Below are 13,444 nucleotides of genomic sequence, written 5' to 3'. Positions count from 1 at the left end.
GCTGGATAAAAAAAGAACCGGGCTGGATCAAAAAAGAACCGGGCGACCCGTTAAAATTGCTTAGCCGAGGTCCTGGAAGCCTAACACGGCGTGATCTTGTGCAAAAAGCCGCTCCCGAGCTCCAGCTGGAAGTGTAAAAAGAACCAGGCTGGATAAAAAAAAGAACCGGGCTGGATCAAAAAAGAACCGGGCGACCCGTTAAAATTGCTTAGCCGAGGTCCTGGAAGCCTAACACGGCGTGTTCTTGTGCAAAAAGCCGCTCCCGAGCTCCAGCTGGAAGTGTAAAAAGAACCAGGCTGGATAAAAAAAAGAACCGGGCTGGATCAAAAAAGAACCGGGCGACCCGTTAAAATTGCTTAGCCGAGGTCCTGGAAGCCTAACACGGCGTGATCTTGTGCAAAAAAGCCGCTCCCGAGCTCCAGCTGGAAGTGTAAAAAGAACCAGGCTGGATAAAAAAAAGAACCGGGCTGGATCAAAAAAGAACCGGGCGACCCGTTAAAATTGCTTAGCCGAGGTCCTGGAAGCCTAACACGGCGTGATCTTGTGCAAAAAGCCGCTCCCGAGCTCCAGCTGGAAGTGTAAAAGAACCAGGCTGGATAAAAAAAAGAACCGGCTGGATCAAAAAAGAACCGGGCGACCCGTTAAAATTGCTTAGCCGAGGTCCTGGAAGCCTAACCCGGCGTGATCTTGTGCAAAAAGCCGCTCCCAAGCTCCAGCTGGAAGTGTAAAAAGAACCGGGCTGGATAAAAAAAAAGAACCGGGCTGGATCAAAAAAGAACCGGGCGACCCGTTAAAATTGCTTAGGCCGAGTCCTGGAAGCCTAACACGGCGTGTTCTTGTGCAAAAAGCCGCTCCCGAGCTCCAGCTGGAAGTGTAAAAGAACCGGGCTGGATAAAAAAAAGAACCGGGCTGGATCAAAAAAGAACCGGGCGACCCGTTAAAATTGCTTAGCCGAGGTCCTGGAAGCCTAACACGGCGTGATCTTGTGCAAAAAAAACCGCTCCCGAGCTCCAGCTGGAAGTGTAAAAAGAACCGGGCTGGATAAAAAAAGAACCGGGCTGGATCAAAAAAGAACCGGGCGACCCGTTAAAATTGCTTAGCCGAGGTCCTGGAAGCCTAACCCGGCGTGATCTTGTGCAAAAAGCCGCTCCCGAGCTCAGCTGAGCTGAGTGTAAAAAGAACCGGGCTGGATAAAAAAAGAACCGGGCTGGATCAAAAAAGAACCGGGCGACCCGTTAAAATTGCTTAGCCGAGGTCCTGGAAGCCTAACACGGCGTGTTCTTGTGCAAAAAGCCGCTCCCAAGCTCCAGCTGGAAGTGTAAAAAGAACCGGGCTGGATAAAAAAAAGAACCGGGCTGGATCAAAAAAGAACCGGGCGACCCGTTAAAATTGCTTAGCCGAGGTCCTGGAAGCCTAACACGGCGTGATCTTGTGCAAAAAGCCGCTCCCGAGCTCCAGCTGGAAGTGTAAAAAGAACCGGGCTGGATAAAAAAGAACCGGGCTGGATAAAAAAAAGAACCGGGCGACCCGTTAAAATTGCTTAGCCGAGGTCCTGGAAGCCTAACACGGCGTGTTCTTGTGCAAAAAGCCGCTCCCGAGCTCCAGCTGGAAGTGTAAAAAGAACCAGGCTGGATAAAAAAAAGAACCGGGCTGGATCAAAAAAGAACCGGGCGACCCGTTAAAATTGCTTAGCCGAGGTCCTGGAAGCCTAACACGGCGTGATCTTGTGCAAAAAGCCGCTCCCGAGCTCCAGCTGGAAGTGTAAAAAGAACCGGGCTGGATAAAAAAAGAACCGGGCTGGATAAAAAAAAGAACCGGGCGACCCGTTAAAATTGCTTAGCCGAGGTCCTGGAAGCCTAACACGGCGTGTTCTTGTGCAAAAAGCCGCTCCCGAGCTCCAGCTGGAAGTGTAAAAAGAACCAGGCTGGATAAAAAAAAGAACCGGGCTGGATCAAAAAAGAACCGGGCGACCCGTTAAAATTGCTTAGCCGAGGTCCTGGAAGCCTAACACGGCGTGATCTTGTGCAAAAAGCCGCTCCCGAGCTCCAGCTGGAAGTGTAAAAAGAACCGGGCTGGATAAAAAAAGAACCGGGCTGGATAAAAAAAAGAACCGGGCGACCCGTTAAAATTGCTTAGCCGAGGTCCTGGAAGCCTAACACGGCGTGATCTTGTGCAAAAAGCCGCTCCCGAGCTCCAGCTGGAAGTGTAAAAAGAACCAGGCTGGATAAAAAAAAGAACCGGGCTGGATCAAAAAAGAACCGGGCGACCCGTTAAAATTGCTTAGCCGAGGTCCTGGAAGCCTAACACGGCGTGTTCTTGTGCAAAAAGCCGCTCCCGAGCTCCAGCTGGAAGTGTAAAAAGAACCAGGCTGGATAAAAAAAAGAACCGGGCTGGTTCAAAAAAGAACCGGGCAACCCGTTAAAATTGCTTAGCCGAGGTCCTGGAAGCCTAACACGGCGTGTTCTTGTGCAAAAAGCCGCTCCCGAGCTCCAGCTGGAAGTGTAAAAAGAACCAGGCTGGATAAAAAAAAGAACCGGGCTGGATCAAAAAAGAACCGGGCGACCCGTTAAAATTGCTTAGCCGAGGTCCTGGAAGCCTAACACGGCGTGTTCTTGTGCAAAAAGCCGCTCCCGAGCTCCAGCTGGAAGTGTAAAAAGAACCAGGCTGGATAAAAAAAAGAACCGGGCTGGTTCAAAAAAGAACCGGGCAACCCGTTAAAATTGCTTAGCCGAGGTCCTGGAAGCCTAACACGGCGTGATCTTGTGCAAAAAGCCGCTCCCGAGCTCCAGCTGGAAGTGTAAAAAGAACCGGGCTGGATAAAAAAAGAACCGGGCTGGATAAAAAAAAAGAACCGGGCGACCCGTTAAAATTGCTTAGCCGAGGTCCTGGAAGCCTAACACGGCGTGATCTTGTGCAAAAAGCCGCTCCCGAGCTCCAGCTGGAAGTGTAAAAAGAACCAGGCTGGATAAAAAAAAGAACCGGGCTGGATCAAAAAAGAACCGGGCGACCCGTTAAAATTGCTTAGCCGAGGTCCTGGAAGCCTAACACGGCGTGATCTTGTGCAAAAAGCCGCTCCCGAGCTCCAGCTGGAAGTGTAAAAAGAACCAGGCTGGATAAAAAAAAGAACCGGGCTGGATCAAAAAAGAACCGGGCGACCCGTTAAAATTGCTTAGCCGAGGTCCTGGAAGCCTAACACGGCGTGTTCTTGTGCAAAAAGCCGCTCCCGAGCTCCAGCTGGAAGTGTAAAAAGAACCAGGCTGGATAAAAAAAAGAACCGGGCTGGATCAAAAAAGAACCGGGCGACCCGTTAAAATTGCTTAGCCGAGGTCCTGGAAGCCTAACACGGCGTGTTCTTGTGCAAAAAGCCGCTCCCGAGCTCCAGCTGGAAGTGTAAAAAGAACCAGGCTGGATAAAAAAAAGAACCGGGCTGGATCAAAAAAGAACCGGGCGACCCGTTAAAATTGCTTAGCTGAGGTCCTGGAAGCCTAACACGGCGTGATCTTGTGCAAAAAGCCGCTCCCGAGCTCCAGCTGGAAGTGTAAAAAGAACCGGGCTGGATAAAAAAAAAGAACCGGGCTGGTTCAAAAAAGAACCGGGCAACCCGTTAAAATTGCTTAGCCGAGGTCCTGGAAGCCTAACCCGGCGTGATCTTGCCCGAAAGTCGGCCTCTATACTTCCATTTTAGGTACCAGGGGCTATTAGTGTACTTGGTCCCACTAGTCAGTGTACTCATCCAGTTACCCCCCGTTTTCCAAAACACCATCGGCACGTATAAGGGGGGGACTCTTGAGAGAGATGAGGTATATGGCAGCGCAACACCAATCCGCTCCGCGCTGGTTCCCATGTCGGCTACGGATGAATAAAACCAGCCTGTCCCCCCTGGAGCTCACGAGACACGGAATTTTTTCTAAGTGCCAACGGCTCTTCCGAGCAAACGTGTCCGCTCCGGCTGGTTCCCCCGTCGGCCTCGAATGACGAAAAATGCCGGTCTCCGCCCGGAGCTCATGACAAACGAAAAATTTTCTAAGTGCCAACGGCACTAGCGAGCGAATGTGTCCGCTCGGCGCTGGTTCCCGGGTCGAACCCGGAAGACGAAAAACGCCGCTCTCCGCCCGGAGCTCATGACAAACGAAAAATTTTCTAAGTGCCAACGGCACTAGCGAGCGAATGTGTCCGCTCGGCGCTGGTTCCCGGGTCGAACCCGGAAGACGAAAAACGCCGCTCTCCGCCCGGAGCTCATGACAAACGAAAAATTTTCTAAGTGCCAACGGCACTAGCGAGCGAATGTGTCCGCTCGGCGCTGGTTCCCGGGTCGAACCCGGAAGACGAAAAACGCCGCTCTCCGCCCGGAGCTCATGACAAACGAAACATTTTCTAAGTGCCAACGGCACTAGCGAGCGAATGTGTCCGCTCGGCGCTGGTTCCCGGGTCGAACCCGGAAGACGAAAAACGCCGCTCTCCGCCCGGAGCTCATGACAAACGAAAAATTTTCTAAGTGCCAACGGCACTTGCGAGCGAATGTGTCCGCTCGGCGCTGGTTCCCGGGTCGGACCCGGAAGACGAAAAACGCCGGTCTCCGCCCGGAGCTCATGACAAACGAAAAATTTTCTAAGTGCCAACGGCACTAGCGAGCGAATGTGTCCGCTCGGCGCTGGTTCCCGGGTCGGACCCGGAAGACGAAAAACGCCGGTCCTCGCCTGGAGGTCCCAGCAAAATCGGCGAAAAAACGACTAAGTGTCAACTTTCGAAAAAACGACTAAGTGCCCACGGCTCTGCGGGGCTTGTGAGTCCGCCCCGCGCCGGTTCGGTGGTCGGCCTCAAAAAGCAAAAAATCAGCCTCTCTCCCTGGAGCTCACCTCGAGGTACCAGGGGGTGAGGTACCCGGGCTAAGGTGCAGTACCTTTTTTGGTCTTCAGGTGCGCCAGAGTACAATGAAATGGTCCCAGTAGTCAGTGTACTCATCGACTTTCCCCCCGTTTTCCAAAGCACCTCGTTTACGAGTATGGAGGAGATGGTGCTGGTCTCCCCACGGCGTCGGACACGCCGTCCTCGACAGCACAAGGTCGGATAGAAGACCTGGAAAGCGCCGTGGCACGCGCTGGAGGTGGGCACTTTGGCGAAAAAACGACTAAGTGTCAACTTTCGAAAAAACGACTAAGTGTCAACTTTCGAAAAAACGGCTAAGTGTCAACTTTCGAAAAAACGACTAAGTGTCACCTCTCTGAAAAAATGGCAAAGTGTCGCCTCTCTGAAATTTTTCTAAGTGCCCACGGCTCTGCGGGCTCGTGCATCCGAGCCGCGCCGGTTCTGCAACCGGCCTAGAATGACGAAAAATAACGGTCTCCTCCTGGAGCTCACAGCCAATTGTGGCGAAAAAGTGGCAAAGTGCCCACGGCCCTGCCGAGCTTTGGCGTCCGCTCAGCGCCGGTGCCGCAGTCGGCCTCGAATGACGAAAAATGACGGTCTCCTCCTGGAGCTCACAGCCAACTTGGCAAAAAGTTTCTAAGTGCCCACGGCCCTGCCGAGCTTTGGCGTCCGCCCAGCGCCGGTTCCGCAGTCGGCCTCGAATGACGAAAAATAACGGTCTCCTCCTGGAGCTCACAGCCAACTTGGCAAAAAGTTTCTAAGTGCCCACGGCCCTGCCGAGCTTTGGCGTCCGCTCAGCGCCGGTGCCGCAGTCGGCCTCGAATGACGAAAAATGACGGTCTCCTCCTGGAGCTCACAGCCAACTTGGCAAAAAGTTTCTAAGTGCCCACGGCCCTGCCGAGCTTTGGCGTCCGCCCAGCGCCGGTTCCGCAGTCGGCCTCGAATGACGAAAAATAACGGTCTCCTCCTGGAGCTCACAGCCAACTTGGCAAAAAGTTTCTAAGTGCCCACGGCCCTGCCGAGCTTTGGCGTCCGCTCAGCGCCGGTGCCGCAGTCGGCCTCGAATGACGAAAAATGACGGTCTCCTCCTGGAGCTCACAGCCAACTTGGCAAAAAGTTTCTAAGTGCCCACGGCCCTGCCGAGCTTTGGCGTCCGCCCAGCGCCGGTTCCGCAGTCGGCCTCGAATGACGAAAAATAACGGTCTCCTCCTGGAGCTCACAGCCAACTTGGCAAAAAGTTTCTAAGTGCCCACGGCCCTGCCGAGCTTTGGCGTCCGCTCAGCGCCGGTGCCGCAGTCGGCCTCGAATGACGAAAAATGACGGTCTCCTCCTGGAGCTCACAGCCAACTTGGCAAAAAGTTTCTAAGTGCCCACGGCCCTGCCGAGCTTTGGCGTCCGCCCAGCGCCGGTTCCGCAGTCGGCCTCGAATGACGAAAAATAACGGTCTCCTCCTGGAGCTCACAGCCAACTTGGCAAAAAGTTTCTAAGTGCCCACGGCCCTGCCGAGCTTTGGCGTCCGCCCAGCGCCGGTTCCGCAGTCGGCCTCGAATGACGAAAAATAACGGTCTCCTCCTGGAGCTCACAGCCAACTTGGCAAAAAGTTTCTAAGTGCCCACGGCCCTGCCGAGCTTTGGCGTCCGCCCAGCGCCGGTTCCGCAGTCGGCCTCGAATGACGAAAAATAACGGTCTCCTCCTGGAGCTCACAGCCAACTTGGCAAAAAGTTTCTAAGTGCCCACGGCCCTGCCGAGCTTTGGCGTCCGCTCAGCGCCGGTTCCGCAGTCGGCCTCGAATGACGAAAAATGACGGTCTCCTCCTGGAGCTCACAGCCAACTTGGCAAAAAGTTTCTAAGTGCCCACGGCCCTGCCGAGCTTTGGCGTCCGCCCAGCGCCGGTTCCGCAGTCGGCCTCGAATGACGAAAAATAACGGTCTCCTCCTGGAGCTCACAGCCAACTTGGCAAAAAGTTTCTAAGTGCCCACGGCCCTGCCGAGCTTTGGCGTCCGCTCAGCGCCGGTGCCGCAGTCGGCCTCGAATGACGAAAAATGACGGTCTCCTCCTGGAGCTCACAGCCAACTTGGCAAAAAGTTTCTAAGTGCCCACGGCCCTGCCGAGCTTTGGCGTCCGCCCAGCGCCGGTTCCGCAGTCGGCCTCGAATGACGAAAAATAACGGTCTCCTCCTGGAGCTCACAGCCAACTTGGCAAAAAGTTTCTAAGTGCCCACGGCCCTGCCGAGCTTTGGCGTCCGCCCAGCGCCGGTTCCGCAGTCGGCCTCGAATGACGAAAAATAACGGTCTCCTCCTGGAGCTCACAGCCAACTTGGCAAAAAGTTTCTAAGTGCCCACGGCCCTGCCGAGCTTTGGCGTCCGCCCAGCGCCGGTTCCGCAGTCGGCCTCGAATGACGAAAAATAACGGTCTCCTCCTGGAGCTCACAGCCAACTTGGCAAAAAGTTTCTAAGTGCCCACGGCCCTGCCGAGCTTTGGCGTCCGCTCAGCGCCGGTTCCGCAGTCGGCCTCGAATGACGAAAAATGACGGTCTCCTCCTGGAGCTCACAGCCAACTTGGCAAAAAGTTTCTAAGTGCCCACGGCCCTGCCGAGCTTTGGCGTCCGCCCAGCGCCGGTTCCGCAGTCGGCCTCGAATGACGAAAAATAACGGTCTCCTCCTGGAGCTCACAGCCAACTTGGCAAAAAGTTTCTAAGTGCCCACGGCCCTGCCGAGCTTTGGCGTCCGCTCAGCGCCGGTGCCGCAGTCGGCCTCGAATGACGAAAAATGACGGTCTCCTCCTGGAGCTCACAGCCAACTTGGCAAAAAGTTTCTAAGTGCCCACGGCCCTGCCGAGCTTTGGCGTCCGCCCAGCGCCGGTTCCGCAGTCGGCCTCGAATGACGAAAAATAACGGTCTCCTCCTGGAGCTCACAGCCAACTTGGCAAAAAGTTTCTAAGTGCCCACGGCCCTGCCGAGCTTTGGCGTCCGCCCAGCGCCGGTTCCGCAGTCGGCCTCGAATGACGAAAAATAACGGTCTCCTCCTGGAGCTCACAGCCAACTTGGCAAAAAGTTTCTAAGTGCCCACGGCCCTGCCGAGCTTTGGCGTCCGCCCAGCGCCGGTTCCGCAGTCGGCCTCGAATGACGAAAAATAACGGTCTCCTCCTGGAGCTCACAGCCAACTTGGCAAAAAGTTTCTAAGTGCCCACGGCCCTGCCGAGCTTTGGCGTCCGCTCAGCGCCGGTTCCGCAGTCGGCCTCGAATGACGAAAAATGACGGTCTCCTCCTGGAGCTCACAGCCAACTTGGCAAAAAGTTTCTAAGTGCCCACGGCCCTGCCGAGCTTTGGCGTCCGCCCAGCGCCGGTTCCGCAGTCGGCCTCGAATGACGAAAAATAACGGTCTCCTCCTGGAGCTCACAGCCAACTTGGCAAAAAGTTTCTAAGTGCCCACGGCCCTGCCGAGCTTTGGCGTCCGCTCAGCGCCGGTGCCGCAGTCGGCCTCGAATGACGAAAAATGACGGTCTCCTCCTGGAGCTCACAGCCAACTTGGCAAAAAGTTTCTAAGTGCCCACGGCCCTGCCGAGCTTTGGCGTCCGCCCAGCGCCGGTTCCGCAGTCGGCCTCGAATGACGAAAAATAACGGTCTCCTCCTGGAGCTCACAGCCAACTTGGCAAAAAGTTTCTAAGTGCCCACGGCCCTGCCGAGCTTTGGCGTCCGCCCAGCGCCGGTTCCGCAGTCGGCCTCGAATGACGAAAAATAACGGTCTCCTCCTGGAGCTCACAGCCAACTTGGCAAAAAGTTTCTAAGTGCCCACGGCCCTGCCGAGCTTTGGCGTCCGCCCAGCGCCGGTTCCGCAGTCGGCCTCGAATGACGAAAAATAACGGTCTCCTCCTGGAGCTCACAGCCAACTTGGCAAAAAGTTTCTAAGTGCCCACGGCCCTGCCGAGCTTTGGCGTCCGCTCAGCGCCGGTTCCGCAGTCGGCCTCGAATGACGAAAAATGACGGTCTCCTCCTGGAGCTCACAGCCAACTTGGCAAAAAGTTTCTAAGTGCCCACGGCCCTGCCGAGCTTTGGCGTCCGCCCAGCGCCGGTTCCGCAGTCGGCCTCGAATGACGAAAAATAACGGTCTCCTCCTGGAGCTCACAGCCAACTTGGCAAAAAGTTTCTAAGTGCCCACGGCCCTGCCGAGCTTTGGCGTCCGCCCAGCGCCGGTTCCGCAGTCGGCCTCGAATGACGAAAAATAACGGTCTCCTCCTGGAGCTCACAGCCAACTTGGCAAAAAGTTTCTAAGTGTCACATCTGTGAAAAAACGACTAAGTGTCAACTTTCGAAAAAACGGCTAAGTGTCAACTTTCGAAAAAACGGCAAAGTGTCACATCTCTGAAAAAACGGCTAAGTGTCGACTTTCGAAAAAACGGCTAAGTGTCAACTTTCGAAAAAACGGCAAAGTGTCACATCTCTGAAAAAACGGCTAAGTGTCACATCTCTGAAAAAACGGCTAAGTGTCACATCTCTGAAAAAACGGCTAAGTGTCGCCTCTCTGAAAAAACGGCAAAGTGTCAACTTTCGAAAAAACGACAGAGTGTCGCCTCTCTGAAAAAACGACTAAGTGTCGACTCTGAGAAAATGGCAAAGTGCCCACGGCTCTGCGGGCTCGTGCATCCGACCCGCGCCGGTTCCCCAGCCGGCCTGATATAAGGCAAAACCAGCCTCTCCGCCTGGAGCTCAGAGCCAACTTGGCGAATATTTTCTAAGTGCCCACGGCTCTGCGTGGCTACGGCGTCTGCCCAGCGCCGGTTCCTGGGTCGAACCCCGAGGACGAGGAATGCCGGTCTCCGCCTGGAGGTCCCAGCTTAATCGGCGAAAATTTTCTAAGTGCCCACGGCTCTGCCGGGCTCGTGCATCCGACCCGCGCCGGTTCCCCAGCCGGCCTGAAATAAGGCAAAACCAGGCTCTCCCCCTGGAGCTCAGAGCCAATTGTGGCGAAAAAACGACTAAGTGTCAACTTTCGAAAAAACGACTAAGTGTCAACTTTCCAAAAAAACGGCTAAGTGTCGACTTTCGAAAAAACGGCTAAGTGTCAACTTTCGAAAAAACGACTAAGTGTCGCCTCTGAAAAAACGACTAAGTGTCGCCTCTCTGAAAAAACGACTAAGTGCCCACGGCTCTGCGGGGCTTGTGAGTCCGCCCCGCGCCGGTTCGGCGGTCGGCCTCAAAAAGCGAAAAATCAGCCTCTCTCCCTGGAGCTCACCAAAAATTTGTCGAAATTTTTCTAAGTTCTCCTCGAGGTACCAGGGGGTGAGGTACCCGGGCTAAGGTGCAGTACCTTTTTTGGTCTTCAGGTGCGCCAGAGTACAATGAAATGGTCCCAGTAGTCAGTGTACTCATCGACTTTCCCCCCGTTTTCCAAAGCACCCCGTTTACGAGTATGGAGGAGATGGTGCTGGTCTCCCCACGGCGTCGGACACGCCGTCCTCGACAGCACAAGGTCGGATAGAAGACCTGAAAAGCGCCGTGGCACGCGCTGGAGGTGTCACTGTGGCGAAAAAGTGACTAAGTGTCAACTTTCGAAAAAACGGCTAAGTGTCAACTTTCGAAAAAACGGCTAAGTGTCAACTTTCGAAAAAACTGCTAAGTGTCAACTTTCGAAAAAACGACTAAGTGTCGCCTCTCTGAAAAAACGGCAAAGTGTCAACTTTCGAAAAAACGACTAAGTGTCAACTTTCGAAAAAACGACTAAGTGTCACCTCTCTGAAAAAATGGCAAAGTGTCAACTGCGAATGTGGTGGTGCATGGAAGGAAGTGGAGGACGGCCGCCTCCTTAAACACAGGCCGGAGAGGAGCGTCAGGGCCAGGCTCCTCAAACATGGACCGAGTGTCGCCCTTAACACAGACCAAGGGGAGGACGGCCGCCTCCTTAAACACAGGCCGGAGAGGAGCGTCAGGGCCAGGCTCCTCAAACATGGACCGAGTGTCGCCCTTAACACAGACCAAGGGGAGGACGGCCGCCTCCTTAAACACAGGCCGGAGAGGAGCGTCAGGGCCAGGCTCCTCAAACATGGACCGAGTGTCGCCCTTAACACGGACCAAGGGGAGGACGGCCGCCTCCTTAAACACAGGCCGGAGAGGAGCGTCAGGGCCAGGCTCCTCAAACATGGACCGAGTGTCGCCCTTAACACGGACCAAGGGGAGGACGGCCGCCTCCTTAAACACAGGCCGGAGAGGAGCGTCAGGGCCAGGCTCCTCAAACATGGACCGAGTGTCGCCCTTAACACAGACCAAGGGGAGGACGGCCGCCTCCTTAAACACAGGCCGGAGAGGAGCGTCAGGGCCAGGCTCCTCAAACATGGACCGAGTGTCGCCCTTAACACGGACCAAGGGGAGGACGGCCGCCTCCTTAAACACAGGCCGGAGAGGAGCGTCAGGGCCAGGCTCCTCAAACATGGACCGAGTGTCGCCCTTAACACGGACCAAGGGGAGGACGGCCGCCTCCTTAAACACAGGCCGGAGAGGAGCGTCAGGGCCAGGCTCCTCAAACATGGACAGAGTGTCGCCCTTAACACAGACCAAGCGGAGGACGGCCGCCTCCCTAAATACAGGCCGAACCGGAGCGCGAGTGTCGCTCCTTAAACACGGACCGAGTGGAGGACGGCCGCCTCCTTAAACACAGGCCGAACAAAATGACACAAAGTGTCAACTGCGAATGTTGTCCATCCAAGGAAGGAGCGTGATGCCCGGCCGGCTCCTTAAACACAGGCCGAGAGTCGCCCCGGACGGTCCGCCTCGCGGCGCCCGTCTGCTCGGATAAAATGACACAAAGTGTCAACTACGAATGTTGTCCATCCAAGGAGGGAGCGTGATGCCGCGGCCGGCTCCGAAAACACAGGCCGAGAGTCGCCCCGGACGGTCCGCCTCGCGGCGCCCGTCTGCTCGGATAAAATGACACAAAGTGTCAACTGCGAATGTTGTCCATCCAAGGAAGGAGCGTGATGCCCGGCCGGCTCCTTAAACACAGGCCGAGAGTCGCCCCGGACGGTCCGCCTCGCGGCGCCCGCCCGCTCGGATAAAATGACACAAAGTGTCAACTACGAATGTTGTCCATCCAAGGAAGGAGCGTGATGCCCGGCCGGCTCCTTAAACACAGGCCGAGAGTCGCCCCGGACGGTCGCCTCGCGGCGCCCGTCTGCTCGGATAAAATGACACAAAGTGTCAACTACGAATGTTGTCCATCCAAGGAGGGAGCGTGATGCCCGGCCGGCTCCGAAAACACAGGCCGAGAGTCGCCCCGGACGGTCCGCCTCGCGGCGCCCGTCTGCTCGGATAAAATGACACAAAGTGTCAACTGCGAATGTTGTCCATCCAAGGAAGGAGCGTGATGCCCGGCCGGCTCCTTAAACACAGGCCGAGAGTCGCCCCGGACGGTCCGCCTCGCGGCGCCCGCCCGCTCGGATAAAATGACACAAAGTGTCAACTACGAATGTTGTCCATCCAAGGAAGGAGCGTGATGCCCGGCCGGCTCCTTAAACACAGGCCGAGAGTCGCCCCGGACGGTCGCCTCGCGGCGCCCGTCTGCTCGGATAAAATGACACAAAGTGTCAACTACGAATGTTGTCCATCCAAGGAGGGAGCGTGATGCCCGGCCGGCTCCGAAAACACAGGCCGAGAGTCGCCCCGGACGGTCCGCCTCGCGGCGCCCGTCTGCTCGGATAAAATGACACAAAGTGTCAACTACGAATGTTGTCCATCCAAGGAGGGAGCGTGAGGCCCGGCCGGCTCCGAAAACACAGGCCGAGAGTCGCCCCGGACGGTCCGCCTCTCGAGGCGCCCGCCCGCTCGGATAAAATGACACAAAGTGTCAACTACGAATGTTGTCCATCCAAGGAGGGAGCGTGATGCCCGGCCGGCTCCGAAAACACAGGCCGAGATTCGACCCCGGACGGGCCGTCTTCTCCCGGCGCCCGCCCGCGTACGCCCCCCATCCCCGGTCGCCCGTCTGCTCCCGGCGGGCCTCCGAGTACCCCCTCACCCAACTGACCGACTGGCACTCATGACCCGCCTTGGTAGGGCCTCCATCGGCCTCGGCTCGTCCGACGTCGGGTGGACGGTTCCTACCCACTGCGGGTCGCACTCTAGCGCCCCGGCCGCCGCGTGAGCGTGCGCTCCCCGCGCCGCCCCGCAGGCCCCGGCGCGACCGTACTGCGGCGAGACCGAGACGACCCGGTTTGGCATCCATCCCACCTAGCCACGATCCACGGAGGCCGAGCGAGCGGCTGAGTGTCGGGCGCCGCGCGTGCGAGCGTCCGCCGGCCGCGCCGGTCCTTCCGCGAATGTCGTTTCTCAAACCCTCCGGCTTGATAGCGGCGGCACCACGGGAAGCCGTCCACACACACACCGTCCGACCTCTATCCGAAAAGCCTTCCCGACCAACCGCGGTCGCGGGGGCGTCTGTCGCTCCGCATCGGGGGGGCGTATGGCTTCCGCGCTACGCGCTGCGGGCTCGGGGGGGCCGCAACGGCTGAGTCTGACTCGGCCGGGGCGCAGCTTCCCTCCCGGCAGTCAGCAATAGTGCCGATCGCGCCTGCCACCAGCCCCCTCCCC

The sequence above is a fragment of the Syngnathus leptorhynchus genome, unplaced genomic scaffold, assembly GCF_054491065.1.
Source record: "Syngnathus leptorhynchus isolate UIUO unplaced genomic scaffold, UIUO_Slep HiC_scaffold_519, whole genome shotgun sequence".
Taxonomy (NCBI): Eukaryota; Metazoa; Chordata; class Actinopteri; order Syngnathiformes; family Syngnathidae; genus Syngnathus; species Syngnathus leptorhynchus.
This window is presented reverse-complemented; position numbering follows the sequence as displayed.